We start from the raw sequence: 16,026 nt of genomic DNA on the forward strand, positions 1-16,026 counted from the left end.
TTCAATAGAGTGTGTACTATAAGCATGTTACCCTTGGAGCAACCAGGACATAATTTTGCTGAGAAACATCGGGGGAGACAAACCGCAGAGTTATCTCACCTGAGGGGCACCCTCCAATGTATCATCATGACCCACTACTGGGTTGCCTTCTTCCTTTTCCAGGGCAAAACCCTCTTTGCTTTGCAGATGCTCTGTCTCCTGCCCTTCATAATGTGGGCTTTTCTCCAAGGCTCTTGTTACCTACTTGAGTGGAGGGGGCTCTTCCTCTTGCAGACCGTGCTTCCCAAGCTCACAGGAGGCAGCATCAATGATCTCCTTTGCCACTGCCCCTTGCAAACCAGGCTCTTCCATTCTATGCAAAATGCCTTTTTGCTTGGAAGCCCTTGCCATGGCCATCTGGCAACCCCTTTACTGTCATCTTTCATGCACCATTCACCATCCTCCCTCTGACCTCATCCAGTCTCCATCCCCCGAAGGCTAGTCCCCAGTCTGCCTTCCCCCTCTGAGCCACCCCTGGGGCTTCTCCCTTGTCTACAAGGTTGAAGCATTTCACACCTAGAGTTCTTACCCCAATGTCTCAGCCTAGTTCAGGTCACTTACGTCTTCCTCCGGGACAACTAAAGCAACTTCTTCCCCTGTCTCCGGCATTTCCTCCCACATCCCTCTCAATTTCTGCCTTCCTGTTCATCCCTACTTTGGCCAAAGCAAACTGTCTAAAATAGGATTGGGTAGAGAAGTAGTAAAATGTAGTAGTCAAGAATGGGGGCTCCAGAGGCAGGCTAGATGGACCTACTTCCTAGGGTTGTTGTAATGATTAAATGAATTAACATCTGTAACGTGCTTAGAACACCACCTGGCACAGAATGCTTACTGGATGACAGTTTGTTAAATAAATTGAATCCAATGACGATATCCTCTCCCTGCTTCAAAGACTCCGTTCCTCCCAGTCACACAGAGCAGAGTTTGAGCTGGCCAGCCTGGCACTTGAGGTAATTGGTCTCTACCTCCCTTTTCAAAATCAACCCTGCAGTACCTTTTCACCCCACAGTTTATAACTCAACTGTTTCATATCTCTGAGTCTTGGCACATGCTGTTCCCTTTGCCTGGTATGCTGAGCCCTGCCTTGTCCACTTGCCTATTTCCTCCTGACCTCTCAGGAACTGCCTCAGACTTTGTCCCCCCTAGAAAGTTCCAGGGTCTGTTCAGGTGGAGATAATTGCCTTCCTCCTTGTAGCAGCTGAGCATCATTCTTTTAGGGCTGGGACGAGGGTGAAGAGCAAAATTTACAAGGGTGTCCAAAACACTCAATAATCAAAATAGAGAATATCTGAATAAGAAAAAATCAAAATGGATGCAATAAATCTGTGTTGAACAAAGCATTGAAATTTAAAATGAAAATGGGATCTAACCCTGCACTTGGGTAAGACTTACCCCTCTTGCCTCACTCTAATCTTGGTCCTGCTGGACCCCAGGCAAGCTTGCTGCAGGATGAAAGACAACATGAAGGGAGTCTGGTTGTCCCAGTTGAGCTCATCCTCAACCAGTCTACAGCCAGCTGACCCCATACTTGGCAGAGGGCCTAATCAAGATCAGTAGAGTCACCTCATGACCCACAGCTGACAGCAGGCACATGAGCAAGCCCTACTGACCCATAGACCTGTGAGCAATATCACTGTATGTTTTTCAACTTCTGTGTTTTGGGATGGTTTGTTACACAGCAGTAGCTAACTAATACACTCCCTCTGGCCATTGACCCTTGGAGCACCTCTGCCTGGTGGGATCTTTCTCCCTTGACCCCCTTCATTCTTCAGACTTTGACCCAAGTGTCACTGCTTTAGAGAGGCCTTCCCTTACTCCTCTGACAAGGTCAGAACTCCCTCTTCCAGGCTCTCATTTTATGGTGTAACCCTCCATCTTTGCCCTTAACTACAGTTATAATTCTGCATTTATTCATGTGATTGTCTGATGTCAGTTTCACCTGCTCCATGAGGAGTTCTAGCAAGCTCCATGAGGGTAAGAATTGTGCCGGTTAGGTCTCTTTTGTGTCTTGCCATGTAGTACGTGCTTGATAAATGTGCTGGGTGAATGAATACGTGAATACTTTTTTTATACAACACTAGAGAGTGTCAACCAAGCCTGATGATTTCTCTGCTTTTTACCCAGTGGTGTAACGGGTAAAATGGTCCCCTGATGCAAGGGTTGATGGACTTCTCCTGAGGTCTCCTGCATCCCCGCTCTCCTTTTTTATTCTGAGCACAGTTGACTGGCACAACATAAACTATGATGTGAATGGCAGCCTCTGGAGCAGAGCATGGGCCCCAGGGCTGTAAACAGTAGCCCTGCCCTGAGAATAAAGGAAGTAGAGTCTGGCTAAGCCAGAGCCAGGACAGGGCATCGGAGAGAGCATATACTTGAAGATGGAAGCAGCTATGGATGGGCCACAGAGGGGGATGGGGGCCCTCACACTAGCTCACCCTCCATCAGCCCCTCTTCTTCAGCAGTTACCACCTCTGGCAATTTGAAGTCCTGCTTCTCCTCATGGCCCTGGAGGCTGTGTTGAATTCGCTACCTGGTTTCCTGACCTCCGCGTGCCGTGGTTCCTAACTCATTCTTGTTTCTCAGTCGGGGAAGGCAGTGCAGGCTAAGACGGTAGAATCTTCAAGCCATCAAGCCACACTGCCTGGGTTCAGATCCCAGCACTGCCTCTTACTAGTGGTATAGGTTCAGGCAAGTAACTTAACCTTTCTGTGCTTCATTTTCCTACCTGTAAAATGGGCTCATACCTACATCCTAGGTTGTTATGAGGATCAAAATGAGTTGGAGGGTGTTAAAGCCCAGTAGCTTTGCTACATGGTAAGTATGATTACAGTGTTTTTCTTCTTCCTCTTCAGTTTGGCTGGCCCGAGGTCCTGATGCGAGGCTGACAGTCCCAGGCATCTGGTTCCTTGTTGGGGCGCACCGTGCAGCTCTGCTACATGTCAGGTGAGCTCGGTCTCTGTTCTTTGAAAGGCTGGCTCTGCAGGAGAAATGTCCTTGGGCAAGAAGCAGATCTGTTAATGCTACCTCCCAGAGACACACACACACATACACACACACAAGTTCTGCCCAACCTCTTCAAGGCTCTCTCCAAGCCCTTCACTCCTTGTTCAGCCTCATCAGTGCTTTATTATAAAATCCTCTTCCAGCTCTCTGTCCAAAGGTCAGCTTAATTATAATCACTGCAGCAATCAAGTCCAATTTCTACCCCCCACCGCTGAGAGCATCATCATGGCCTAAGAGGCCCAGTTCTGTGAGGCCTGCTCATCCCACCTCTCCATCCTGGGCACAGTGAGGCCGCCCCTGCCCCTCGCGGGGATGGTGGTGGTCAGGGGGCCTTGCCCTGCACCCTCCCTTTATTCAAACCACCTCTGTCCCAAACCCGCTGCTCCCCGAGTGGTGTCTGCCGCCGGGCAGGCCTGCACTGAGGAACGCAGACCTCTGTCACATCAGGCAGGGATGACAGTTTTCGCCTCCTCTTGTGAGGCTCTTCAGCCATTTCTCCCGCTGTTCCTGACGTGAGTGCTGACTGCTAAGGGAGAGAACTCCAGACCGGGCTGTTGACAGTGAGGGCCTCCCTTGGTGGCAGGGTGGAGGCGAGATCCCCGTGGCAGGTGAACAAGTTCTGCGTTCGTGCAGCAGAGTCGGGCATGCCAGTATTTCACGGGAGTCTGTAGAAGGTGCTGCCATCTCTAGGGACTCGACACCTGGCAGTGCTTTGCTCGTTGTTATGGGCTGAACTGTGTCCTCTCCCCCATAACTCCTAGGTTAAAGTCCTGACCCCCAGTACTTTGGAATGTGATTATGTTTGGAGATAGGGCCTTTCAAGAGATGATTAAGTTAAAATGTGGTTCATGAAGGTGGGACCAAATCCAATGACTGGTGTCTTTATAAGAAGTGATTAAGACACAGACATGCCCAGAGGGCTGAACACATGAAGACACACCTGCCAAGCAAGGAGAGAGACCTCAGAAGAAATCAAACCCGCTAACACCTTGATCTCAGATTTCTAGTGTCCAGAACTGGCTGAAAGTAAGTTTCTATTGTTTAAGACACTCAATCTCTGGCACTTTGTTATGGCAGCCCAAGCTAAGACATCTATCTTTTATTTTCCTTTGGGCAGGTGGGGGATGCATACAAGCCAGTCTCTTAAGATGCTCATTTTAGGAGCCAGGGGCCACTGGATTACATTTTGAAGAGAGATTTTTCCAGTGGCCACAACACCCCGATCCTGCCAGATGCCCTCTTGTGATGGAAGGTATCTGGGAGGCAGAATGAGCAACTTCTTGCTAGTACAGCCTGTTAGTAACTATTATTCAGCAAATATTTTCCCCGTGCAGGGCTCTGTGCCCATCTCTTCACAAGCGTTGTCTATTTCATCTTAATGAGGCAGGCTCTATTCTTAGTCCCATTTTTCTGGAAGAGGAGATTAAAGCTGAGAATTGTTAAGTAACATACCCAGAAGCACACAGCTGGGGAGTGGCAGGGCTGGTGTCTGAACCCAGCTTTGCCTGAAGCCAGGGGCCTGGCTGATCAGGGACTGTTACTGCGGCTTTGAGAAGTCTCAGAGGTCGCTCCTGCTCCCTCAAGAAAAAAACTCCCGGTGTCTTGTCTGCATGATTTTGCATCTCTTTCATGGGGCCACCTAGAGCAAGCTTCCTATTGGTTCCAATTTTCTGGTCTCTCTGTAGACCATCCTTGTGGGAGGCAGCCTTTAAGAGGGCACTCGAGGCTCTCCGCCTCCTGGTGTCCGTGCCCTTGTGTAATTCCCTCCCCTTGGGCGTAGGCCAGGCCTACTGACCCACTGACTCACTTCTGACAAACAGTATGTGGCAAAAGTGATGGGATGTCACTTCTCAGGTTACACTATAAAAAGGCTGTGCCACAGGGCGATAGACGTCTTTAGGGTTGCCTGCAGCCAGGGGCTTTTCTTAGAGCTGGACTCACTGGCCGGGCTGCTGTGTTTAGGGATGAGGGAACTGAGTTAACCATTATTGAGCACCTATGATGTCCTAGGCTCTTCACTTAAGTTACCTTGTTTATTTATCACGCACAACTCTGTGGAGTAGGTAATGTTACCATCTATTACGTGTGTGATGTATAAAAGAAAAAATCCCAGTAAATTACGCACATTAACTGGGTCTTCTTGCAAGGCTGCAATCACGCTGCCCACTGGGTATAGTCTCATCCAAAGGAGGAGGACCCAGTTGTGCCATGACTGGATTCCTGACCCACAGGAACTAGGAGATAGTACATTTTTGTTATTCTGAGCTGCTGAGTGTTCAGGTAATTTGTTATGCAGCAGTAGATAACTGATACACACCCCTTCTTTCAAATCTCCCAACAGGACTGAGGAAGCTGTGGTTTCTTTTTTTTTTTTTAAAAAAACACCTTCTAGATTTGATTAACCTTATCAGGGGAGTGGCCTGTGAAGTGTCCTGGGTCTCCTCTGCCTAGCCCACCAAGGCTGGCCAGAGCAGGGGCTTAGGACTCCTGCGAAGGGTGTCAACACCTGTCTTTCTGTGGTGATCCACACTGGTCCTGGTCTCAAGTTCTTCTTCCTCTCCACGTCCTCCAGTGCCTTCCCCTGGTGGTCTGTGCTGCTTATACAGATACCCTTTTTTTGTGGGGGGCACATTGGCAGGGAGTTGCAGAACCCTGCAGAGGTAGGGATGGAGGAGTAAGCAGAGCACGGGCAAGCTGCCCTAAAGGGGAGGGCTCACCTAAGCCCTGGGAGATGCTGGGAGCAAGGGCTGGGTCCTTCAGGGGCCTGTGTATTGCCATGCGACCCAATGGCCAGAGCACAGGAGTCGTCCCCCTCTTCCCCCCCACTGCCGTGCGTGGAGAGGGCTCTGCTGGTGGCTTTAGCCTTGTGGAGTACCTTCCATATTCCCCGGCTCTGCCACAGTGTGGCATCTAAGCCAAGGGCAGAGGTCAGTGTCAGCGGCTTTGCCAGCCTTGGAAGTCTCTAGCAGACCCTACCCTGCTACTAGAGACAGAGCTGAGGTAGGTGGCAGCTGAGATGACTGGATATGATTCACAGGGACACCTCCAATACAGAGGAGACCTTGAAGGCCTAAATATCCTCGGGTAGTGTGTATAGTCAAAGCAAGAGACGTACCTCAGGTGGTGAGACTGTGACCCGCTTTTACAACCAGACCGGTGTGGCCTGGACTTTTGGCAAATGTTAACAATGGTTGTAAAACCAGCTCACTGAGCATTTGCTATGTAGGTAGTGTGCCCCCGGTCATGTGTTACTAATTCCCAGGCACTAAGACCTTTAATCCTTATAACAAACTCTACACAGGAGGGTTATCATCAGCCTCTTTTTATAGAGGCTCAGAGAGGTTTAAGTAACTTGCAAAAGGTCACTGACCCAGGAACTGAGGAAATGTCTCAATAAACCCAATGTCTGGGTTGAAAGTCCACGTGCACAAAGTCCTGCCTTACGGCGTCTACCCATTACCGTCAAGCCTGCAAGCGGGCTGCAGTGTGCGGGTGGGCTCACGGGCACTAGGATAGTAATGCGCCTCCTATGTGCCAGCATCACGCAGTTTCACATAGTTCACTTAATCGCTAACCAGGCTCAGGGGTAGGTAGCAACAGCCTCATTTTGCAGATGATGAAACTGTGACTCAGGAAGCTTAAGTCGTTTGGACACAGTCTTCTGCTAGTGAACACACAGCTGGGTTTCAAACTCAGGCTATTTGACATAAACCCCCTCCCCCACCCCTTTTCAGCCTCATGTTAGAAGAAATAGCAGGGAATCTATTGAGAGTTTTGCCATGAGCCCCAAATCATGTGATTGATTTCATCCACTTTCCAAAAGCACCTGGAGATACAGACTCCAAGGCAGGGTCCGGGCATCCTGCCTGCGTTGTGGACAGAGGGCTTCCCATTGGCAGCCCTGAGCACACACACCCACCCAACCCGTGGGAGGGCTGAGCTGATTCCCCTCCTGCTTTATTGATGTGGAGTGAGTTGAAGGTTATTGCAATGAATAATAAATGAGCTATCATAGCAGAGCCGATTATTCCAAAGTGTTACCGATGTTTGTGTTGATAAAAATGAATAAATGGCTAAGCATTTGCAGGGAATGGAAGAGAAAAGACATAAAGAGGAAATTCATATGTGCCTCTGATAGTTAGAAACAATGAGTCTTGAGACAGAGGCAATCAAGGAATGGGATAAAGCAGCTTTGTGATTTGTTATGTAGGGAAAATAATGACGGAATCTTTCATCTCTGGCCATGTTGGCTGCAAAGAGGTAATAGACATTGGCTTTGAATGAAGGAGATAAGAGACCAAGAAAAAAATAAAGTTCAGAACGGTGAATATGAGAGCCAAACTGTTGCTGGGTTTTTCTCACAGAAAATAGAAGATGTAGAGTAGGGACGTGGACACAGCCATTTCGGGCTTCTCTGCAGATGGAGGAGAGGACCTTACTGGCTCCAAGTGGCAGTGAGGGGTTACTCTCAGGATTGGGAGCCAAGGTCAGATGAAGGAGGATTATGAGAAGTCAGATTCAACAGATGGGGTCAACCAGCCATGGAGTCAGCCTTTTATACTGATGATACTGATCCAGCTGTTTGCAAGCTTTTTTTTTTTCTTTCTTCACCTCTACTGAGACACATTCCTAGATTCTATCCCTTTCAAGCTGGCCATAATTATTCCTCTTTCTTTCCTACTCAAAAGGCAGACCAGAATCCAATAGAGTGAGAATGATGCTATGTCCATGGTTCCCAAACTGTGCCAAGATGCCACAGAGCACATAGCAAACTTGGTGGGGTGGTGGGGGGTACCTTGGGATATTTTAAGTGTTTTAAGGGAAACCTGTCATACTCTGGACATCATGCTAAGTACCAGTTTAAGGCAATCCACAGTTTCAACATTAGATCATGCCACAACCCTTTGGATGGCATCGTATCTTTGCATAGCTGGGCTTTCAGTCACTGTGATAAAAACCAAATATGGTGTGTAATGAGCTGACAGTGCAGATGGTTGTGTTCAATCTGATTCCAAGGTTTGAGAAGTTGTGCAGTGCTCAATAGGTACACACCTTCCATTACTTAGTTATTTAAAAAGGAAAGAAAAAATACTATTTTTTCTGTCAATTTATGTGCATTATTTAAAAAAAACAGCTACTAACTTAGTTGTTAGGACATAAAATCCTATTAAATTGTTTGGACCAAACTATTAAGTAAACAATAGTTAGGTTTTCTGTTGGCCTAGTAGCTTCCATGAAAAAATTACGAGACACTAAGGATTTTGTTGGCAAAAAATTTTGGGAAATTCTGTGTTAAGTGTCAATTCAGGTTTCGGTGGGAAACCAATGGCACAGTCTAACTGGCTAATTTGAAGAGAGATTAAGAAAAGAATTCATTCCAAAGGTGTGGGCAAAGTGTTGAAAAATCAGAAGGAACTGGCAATATTCTGTGGTTAGAAAGGGGAGAGGGGATGTACGGGAGTTGGGAGGAGGAAGGAGGGAGGGACTGGTTATCACACCTGTAGACAGAGTCGCGGGGAGAGGAATGCCTGGCAGTAGGTGTGAACTTCAGCCAAGCAACACGGTCAGTTTCAGCTCTCTGCAGGGAAGGACCTGGGAAAAGAAATGCCCTTTCCTCACTGATATCACTCCCTCCCAGTTCCTGCGGGTGCTCCCTATCGGTCAAACCCAACCAGTAACCAGAGGGAAAGGGAGCTTCTCTATGTAATCATAGAAGTTACTAAAGCGGGCGGCAAAGGGTGGAGACTAGCCATGGAAGGGCAAATAGGAGCTCTTATAGGGCTAAAGATAGAAATCTGCTCTTATTTACACAAATAATAGAAAATCCTTCTCAAAACTTTGGAACCCACCAGAACCACAACAAGCCTTTATCAAGTAACTTGCTATGTGCTCTGCTGGGTTAAGCACCTGACTTGCATTATCTCATTTAATCTGTAATCAGCCCTATTGAGTAGGTTGTCTTCACTTCAACGTGGAACAAGATAACCAATACGTGGCAGAGTTATTATAAAGAAGAGAGAAAGTGCATTAAAGCAACATGGTCTATCAGGCACATAGTGGAGCTCAGTCAGTGAAAAATAATTTTATGATAATTTTTTTCATTCAAAAAACACAGAAAGTGTTGGCCAACTAACATAAAGGTATCCTTTTCTTTGGCAGTTGCATTTCCCAGTAGAGATTAATAAAACACCATTTGGCCTCAGTGAGTTACATGGGTATGGTTTAGTTCTCCAGAAGCTGGGCTCTTTTGTGTTTCTCACCCTGCAGTGCTGTAGACTGACCCAGCACCGTGGTGGCCTTGCCAAGGTGCCATGTCCACAGAGCTGAACCTGCGGGACTGGCTTGGCATAGCTGTACCGTGCTGGTGGTTCTCAGACATGCCCACAGGGAACCTTGCACTCCCCAGGCAGCTCAAATTCTTTCAACACCAAAATTACATCACAGGGGCCTTTCCCCAATTCATCAATAACATCAGGATCTCAGGATAGAACTTTCTCAATTTTGAGTTTTTCTCCCATAAATTTTCTTTAAGCTGAGCCAAAAATGAATGAACAATAAATATTAATGAGAAATTTTAAAATGTGATTTTTAAAGAAGCATTTTGTGTGTTATTATTTTTTAATTTCTGCGTTTGTAGTTGGAAATAATTTCTTAGACAATTCATGGAAAGCAAAACTCTTAACACAAATGTTGATAAATGTGATCCCTTGAAAATTTAAAACTCAGCTATTCTTATCCTTCTGAGACACAGTCACCTGCATGCATATTCTCTGCTGGTAAAATTGTTCCTGACCCCTGTGGCAGAATTAAGTACATCAACTTTTTTCCATGTGGTTATGCAGAAAGCATACCACATTCCCAGTGTCCGATTGAATTTGAAACTACTTTGATAGAAAACTTGCATATGGTGTAAAATTGAAGTTCTGTAAGCACTGCATCATCATCATCATTGTCGTCACCATCATCTCTTTACAAAGGAACCATAATGTGTCCTCTGCATGTTCTTCACCATATCATCTAAAAGTGTTTTTTTAAAGTGAGACCCTTGGACCAGCAGCATCAGTAAATGCAAATTCTCAGGCCCTATGCCAGAACAACTGAATCAGACATTCTGGGCATGGGGCCGTCATTTGTGCTTTGACATGTCCTCCAGACTGAGAGCCACTGACACAGGATCTTAAGTAATCCTGACACAAACCAGGGGGATAGGAATCAATGCAGAGCTATGGAAACAGAGGCTGAGAGAATGTTACACAACTACTAGGCACCATGGGTGGAATTCTTCCTTCTCTAGTATTTATCCCAGATATCACTCTTGCTCATCCATATAACTGGTGAACCAAGAAACTGTGCATCCTCTCTGTACATTCGTGGAAGATATCTCAATTGGTAAGGTAAGTTGACAGGACTCACTTTCTTAAAAAGATAAGGCAGGAAACTTGCAGCAAGTAAGTGCTAAATGGCATCATTACCAATGTGAAAGAATTTCAGAGAGGGAAGACATCAGTGTGTATGGAATTCCACGTGATTGGTATCTCTGGAGTTGTTCAGAGTGGCCCAGGTTGCTAGATCCTGATCAGATATCTCCAGAAGTAGGTGGCCCTTACAAAGGGGATATGTGTGGTAGAGGAGGAAGTGGAGGAGTTCAAAGATTGATTAACAAATGGGCAAGAAGGGAGTGGCTTTCAAATGGTGAAGCCAGGCAAAATTAAGCACAGTGAATTAAAGACTTAAACACAAGACCAGCTGGAAAGGTGTATTACTGGCATCTCCTGTGACATACTGGCTGGGCTGGAGGTGTAGCTGAGCCAGCGTTAAGCATCCTGGTAGGAACAAGTGAGTGGACTTTAACCTACGAAACATCTTGGAAATATCTGAGAACTGAAAAACAACGAGTTTCAAGGAGTGATTATGTCCATAGGAAGAATAAATGGGAAAGAGCCACAAGGCCCACCTTCCTCCTGGGAGAGGTGCGTCCTAACTCACCTAACTGAAGGGAGCGGAGCAGTCGGGGCTGTGGGTGCTAACAGTCAATTTGTGGTGTTTGAAACGTCCCACTGCTCAAGACCTTCCCTTTCTGCCTCAATCTTAACCATTATTATTATACTTTAATAATTCAGTGCAGAAGCCTTATATATATTATATATAATATCTTTTTAAACAGAATGAGCTTAACCGGGCAGAAGGAGAAGATATTCACTGTGTTTATGGGTATCCCTTCTGTTGAAATCATTATTCCACCAGGGAAGGGTAGTGGAAATCTTTACTTTTTTCTGTTTCTCCAGCATTCATTCCTTCCCCTACTGCTAACAGCACTCTTCCTCCCTCATTTAGCTGAGGCTACTCCCACCCCCTGAGCCAGACAAGGACACGTGATCCTGGCCTAGCCAATCAAGTCATTACACTCACCCAGCCATAGTGATTGGTTCAGGGAGGAGCATGTGATCTAAGACAGACCAATGAGAACCATTCCCAGGTCTTGGCAAACAGACTAAGTGGTGTTCTCCTTCAGGGGTGGTTAAATGTCTAGGCTGCTAAATGGGAAACAGCTACTGGTGGTCTGGCAGTGATGAGAGGAGGAGCTCCTGAGAGGGTAGGCAATGCTGAGGATGGCCACTGTCAATTTACTTTACCTGGTGAAACTTTTGCCTCCTTAACTGGTAAAGTGGTGGAGAAGAATCTCTCATAGTGTTTTGTGGATTAAATGCCAGGCTAAGTGAGTATTTGAAAAGCATTTCCTTCTTCCTTTCTTCCCTTCCTCCTTCTTTCCTTCCTTCCACTTTCCGTTTTGTTTTCTTCCTCCCCTCCCTCTTTATTTCCTTTTGCTTGACCTTACTTTCCTTTTAAGAACCACCCCCCAGAAAGGGAGACCATTTGTGCAGAGCCAACAACTTTTACCAGTGACTGCTCTTCCCCAGGACTGGGGAAGCCATGGAACAATCATCTTGGAGGCCTCGGTGCAAGTGATGTTTGCACGGCTGGCGTGGCCTCCTGGAGGGTGCAGGGATGAGATAGGAGGAGAGTAGAGGTTAAGGGAGCAGATCTTTGTTGACCATAGGAAGAAACTTCTAACCCAAGAGCTTTACAATAAAGATAAGGGCATTTTAGAGGGTGATGCATTTCTAGTCCTGGCGGCATCCACCCCAAGATGGATAGCCATCTATCAGGGATGCAACCGAGGGGACTTGCATGTGGGGGCAGTTTGGACTAAGCTTCCAAGATGCCCTCTGGCTATGCTTTGTTCATCTCATGCTAGGACCAGGCACTCCCTTCAAGTTCAACTGAGAAAAACATCAGGGGATGCAAGCATTGTTTCCCTGTGGCAGTGGTTCTCAAACTCTTCAGTGCATTAGAATCACCTGGAGGACTGGTTGAGTCACAACCCCAGAATTTCTGATTCAGCAAGTCTGGTTGGGTCCCAACATTTGAATTTCTAACATGTTCCCAGGGGATGCTGATTAAAGCTGCTGGTGCAGAAACTACACTTTGAGACCTGCTCTCCTATGGGCTCACTGATATTCTGAATAGCAACTTGGTGTATTGTTGAAAAAGCCCCAGGCTGGGAGATAGGCGACCTGAGCTCTTGCTACCTGCTACTCCATGTAGCTGTGAGTTTTGCGGCAAGTCACCTGTTCTCACCAGACCTCGCTGTCCTCATTGCTAGAAGGAGACAAGTTAAAGTAGATCATCAGTGATCATTTTTCAACACAATGGGCCTCCTTCAATTAACTTTCTTTTTTTGTGACACCGTATTTTGAGAGATGACGTTCCCCCAGATATATAACATGTAATTAAATAACAGCCTGGTTAGCCTTATTTTTGGGGAACATCTGATTTTCTTTGGCCTTTCTGAGCTCTTGGACTGTAGCTCAGGGATCTCTGGGTCCATAGCCACCAAGTCAAGTCATATTTAAGGTGTTCCTTAAATATCTTAAAGGTGTGACATTTTAGGATATTCAGGACCCAATGCTGAGTCTTGAGTTACCTTTTCGGAAGTTGGTGAGCCTGGGCTCCTACTGCTGGGGCACGGCTTGTTGAGGATGTGGGTAGAGAGCTCTCGGGCATCAATGGGAAGTCCGTGGATGGCTTCAAAAGCTTCTTCCTCAGTTCTCAGACTGCTGTTAGGTCCCCACGGCTTCCCCTAGGTCATCCCTTGGGGCCTCACAATTGAGAGTTTAGGGCTAGTACCGATTCAAAGGATTGGGGGTTCATGTCCCAAATACGTTCTCCAGGAGAGCTCTTAGTTTTTGAAAGAGCTTAAAGAATTAGTGGATTTAGACGTTTCCCGTTGGGATTGATTTTGATTGTCATTAGGCTGCATGAGTGCAGACGTGTCTTAGGTTGATCAGCCTATCACTTACGCTTCATACACCCGGAAGGGATGGCTGCTGACCAGCCGGGCCTCTGCTAGCTGCCGCAGCTCCTGCCTCTCCTGCTTGGCAACACCTCTGTACCCACGTCTTTTCCAGCTAAGTGAACTGTTAGCTTATGCTAAAAACACACGTGAGCTCGACCATTCGTCTGCGACTCTTGGAGCTAAACTGCCACCCTTCCGCTGGAGAGGAGAGGGGCTCGCTGCTTTGGGTATCTGTCTCTGTGGGAGTGTGTAGACCAACTGTGCTTGTGAATTGCAGTGACCTTGAGAGGCATTCCTTATACTCTCAAGTCGGTAAGATTCTTTTTTTTTGGCAAGCGTTTGCTAAGCACTAACTCCCTCCCAGGCCAGCCTGGGCGAGGTTCTAAGAAGGTCCTCTTTTGCCCCCTCTCCCCTTCCCCTCCTTCCCCAGTTCCTCACAGTTGAGCAGGGCAGCCAGTCTCCAGACAGATGATAAGAAAAAAGCTAAGTGGGGGTTGATGAAAGTGACCTCCCTTGGGGCTCTCAAGGAAGGCTGCTCTTCAGACCAGCTCAACAGCTACCTTGGAGAATGATACAAGCAAGGTAGAAGGTTGGCCCTTCAAATGGGAAAATAAATGGACATTTTAATGCTGGCTCTTTGAAGGTGGTGCTCACGAAGCAGAAGGGAGAGGCCTTCCCAGCAGAGGGAGTAGTCTCTGGGTGGGGTAGAAGGCTGCATGGCTGTGTACAGGTGGACTGGGGAGGCAGGGGGTAGGAAATCAGGAAGAACAGGGCCAGACTGCCGATTTTCTTCTGTGCCACACTAGGGGGCGGTGGTTCTCAAACTTGAGCGTGTATCAGCATCATCGAGAGGTTGAAACACAGATTGCTGGGTCCCTCCTTGAGAATTTCTGATTTGGTCGGTCGGGTGGGGCCTGGAAACTTGCATATCTAACAAGTGCCCAGGCGATGCTGCCGGTTTAGGGGCTGCCCTTTGAGAATCACTGCTATAGAGTTTGGACCTTTGAGCGATGGGATGTTTCTGAAAATGTTGTAAGGAGCGTGACAAAGTCAGACTTGCATGCTGGAAGGAGCTTTCTGGCAGAAGTTGTGGAGGCCGTGTTGGAGTGGGTGGCCAGGGCACAAGGTGAGCAGCTGGATGGTGGCTGAAGCAGTTACAGCTTGGGCGGGTGAGGCCTGAACTCGGTGGGTTAAGGGGCTGGACATGTGGGAGGTGGAGGTGGCGCTGGGCTTTCAGGCTGGAATACGGACCCGTGTCACCTCCCCCAGCTGGCATCGGTCCCATCCTCGTTGCCTGCGAGTCATCCTGCAGGGGGGACCGCTGAGGCTCTGCCTCACGCACCAGGCCCATCCCGGGCTGCACGGAGGGCTCGGTGCTTCCTCTCAATGACAGGAAAGCGATATTATTTTCAGCCAAATTCTGCAGGATGATCTATTGTGGTTTTCATTTTCTCAGCACATTTTATTGAATTTTATTAGGTCATTTAGCAAATAATTTTAATTTTCTGCTTAGATCAGAATTTCAGAAAGTAATGTACTGTCGTACTGTTAATGAGCCCCCTAACAAGCTCCAGGAGAATGCGATTTGCAAACCATTCCCGAACATAACTGTCACTCAGCCAGCTGCCGATTAGCTCACTCCTCAGCTGTTCTCCCTGAGAGGGCCCAGAGGTTTCTGGAAGATTCCTGTACCTGGCTGGGCCTTCTGTGAAGAGAAAGCAGGTAAGGGAGCCAGAGCTCATTTTTAGTGCTGAATTTAGCCAGTGGTCATTTAGTGCAGTGGCACCTGCTGTTTTCCTGTTCCCTCTGTGTTGAGGTGGTTCATGATCTCAAAACCAAGTGATACCATGAGTGGTGTGGATCAGGTAATTGTAACCTGGCAGGTTAACCATGAAGGCATCCGGGATTTCAGCTGCAGAGTGGTGATGGTCAGAGAAGGGGGTAGGATGCAAAACTTACTGAACACTTCTTTGTGCTGAGCACTAGATTAGGACACTTTGTTTTTCAGTATTTAAAAAAATAAAAATAATTCATTAATAACTGTTTTGTAAACTATGTTAGCAAGAAATGATTCACTGTTTACTCCGATAATGGCTTAGGACTAGGGTGGGCAAACTATGGCCCACGGGCCAAATCTATTTTGCAGGTTGTTTATGTGAATAAAGTTTTATTGGAACACAGCCACACTCTCTCAGTTACATACTGTCTATGGCTGCTTTCAGGCTACAGTGGCAGAATTGAATAGCTGTGACACAGACAGGATGGCCTGCACAGCCAAAAACGTTTTCTGTCTGGCCCTAACAGAAAAAAATTGCTGACCCTTAGTTTAGAATGTGGTCTTGCATGGCTTTTTCTATTCATTTATATTACCAGGCATCTTCATAGACTCTATTTAATTTTGCACATAATTGAGATTGTACTATATGGATTGTCTGAGATCTGACTTTGTTTTCTCTTGATTATATGTCTCGGGGTTCATTCTATCACATAATAATATTTTATTGACTTATATTTTATGACTATGTAGTAATGTATAATACAAATACCTTGTAATTTATTTATGCTTTCTTTGTTTTGTATTTCAGTCAATTATCTTCATGAGTTTTTCTAAATTAACGTTTTGTTTT

General features: G+C 46.7%; 1 long non-coding RNA gene across 6 annotated transcripts in view; it reads left to right on the top strand.

The window, feature by feature from the left end:
* Nucleotides 1-16,026, top strand: part of LOC116284338 (uncharacterized) — a 316,577-nt gene that overhangs the window by 61,229 nt on the left and 239,322 nt on the right. For all 6 annotated transcript variants that reach the window (XR_012061752.1, XR_012061751.1, XR_012061749.1 and 3 more), the window contains exon 3: nt 2,892-2,982. This is a non-coding gene — a long non-coding RNA (uncharacterized lncRNA). The remainder of the gene's footprint in view (nt 1-2,891; nt 2,983-16,026) is intronic.

The sequence above is a fragment of the Vicugna pacos genome, chromosome 19 (assembly GCF_048564905.1).
Source record: "Vicugna pacos chromosome 19, VicPac4, whole genome shotgun sequence".
NCBI classification, from domain to species: Eukaryota; Metazoa; Chordata; class Mammalia; order Artiodactyla; family Camelidae; genus Vicugna; species Vicugna pacos.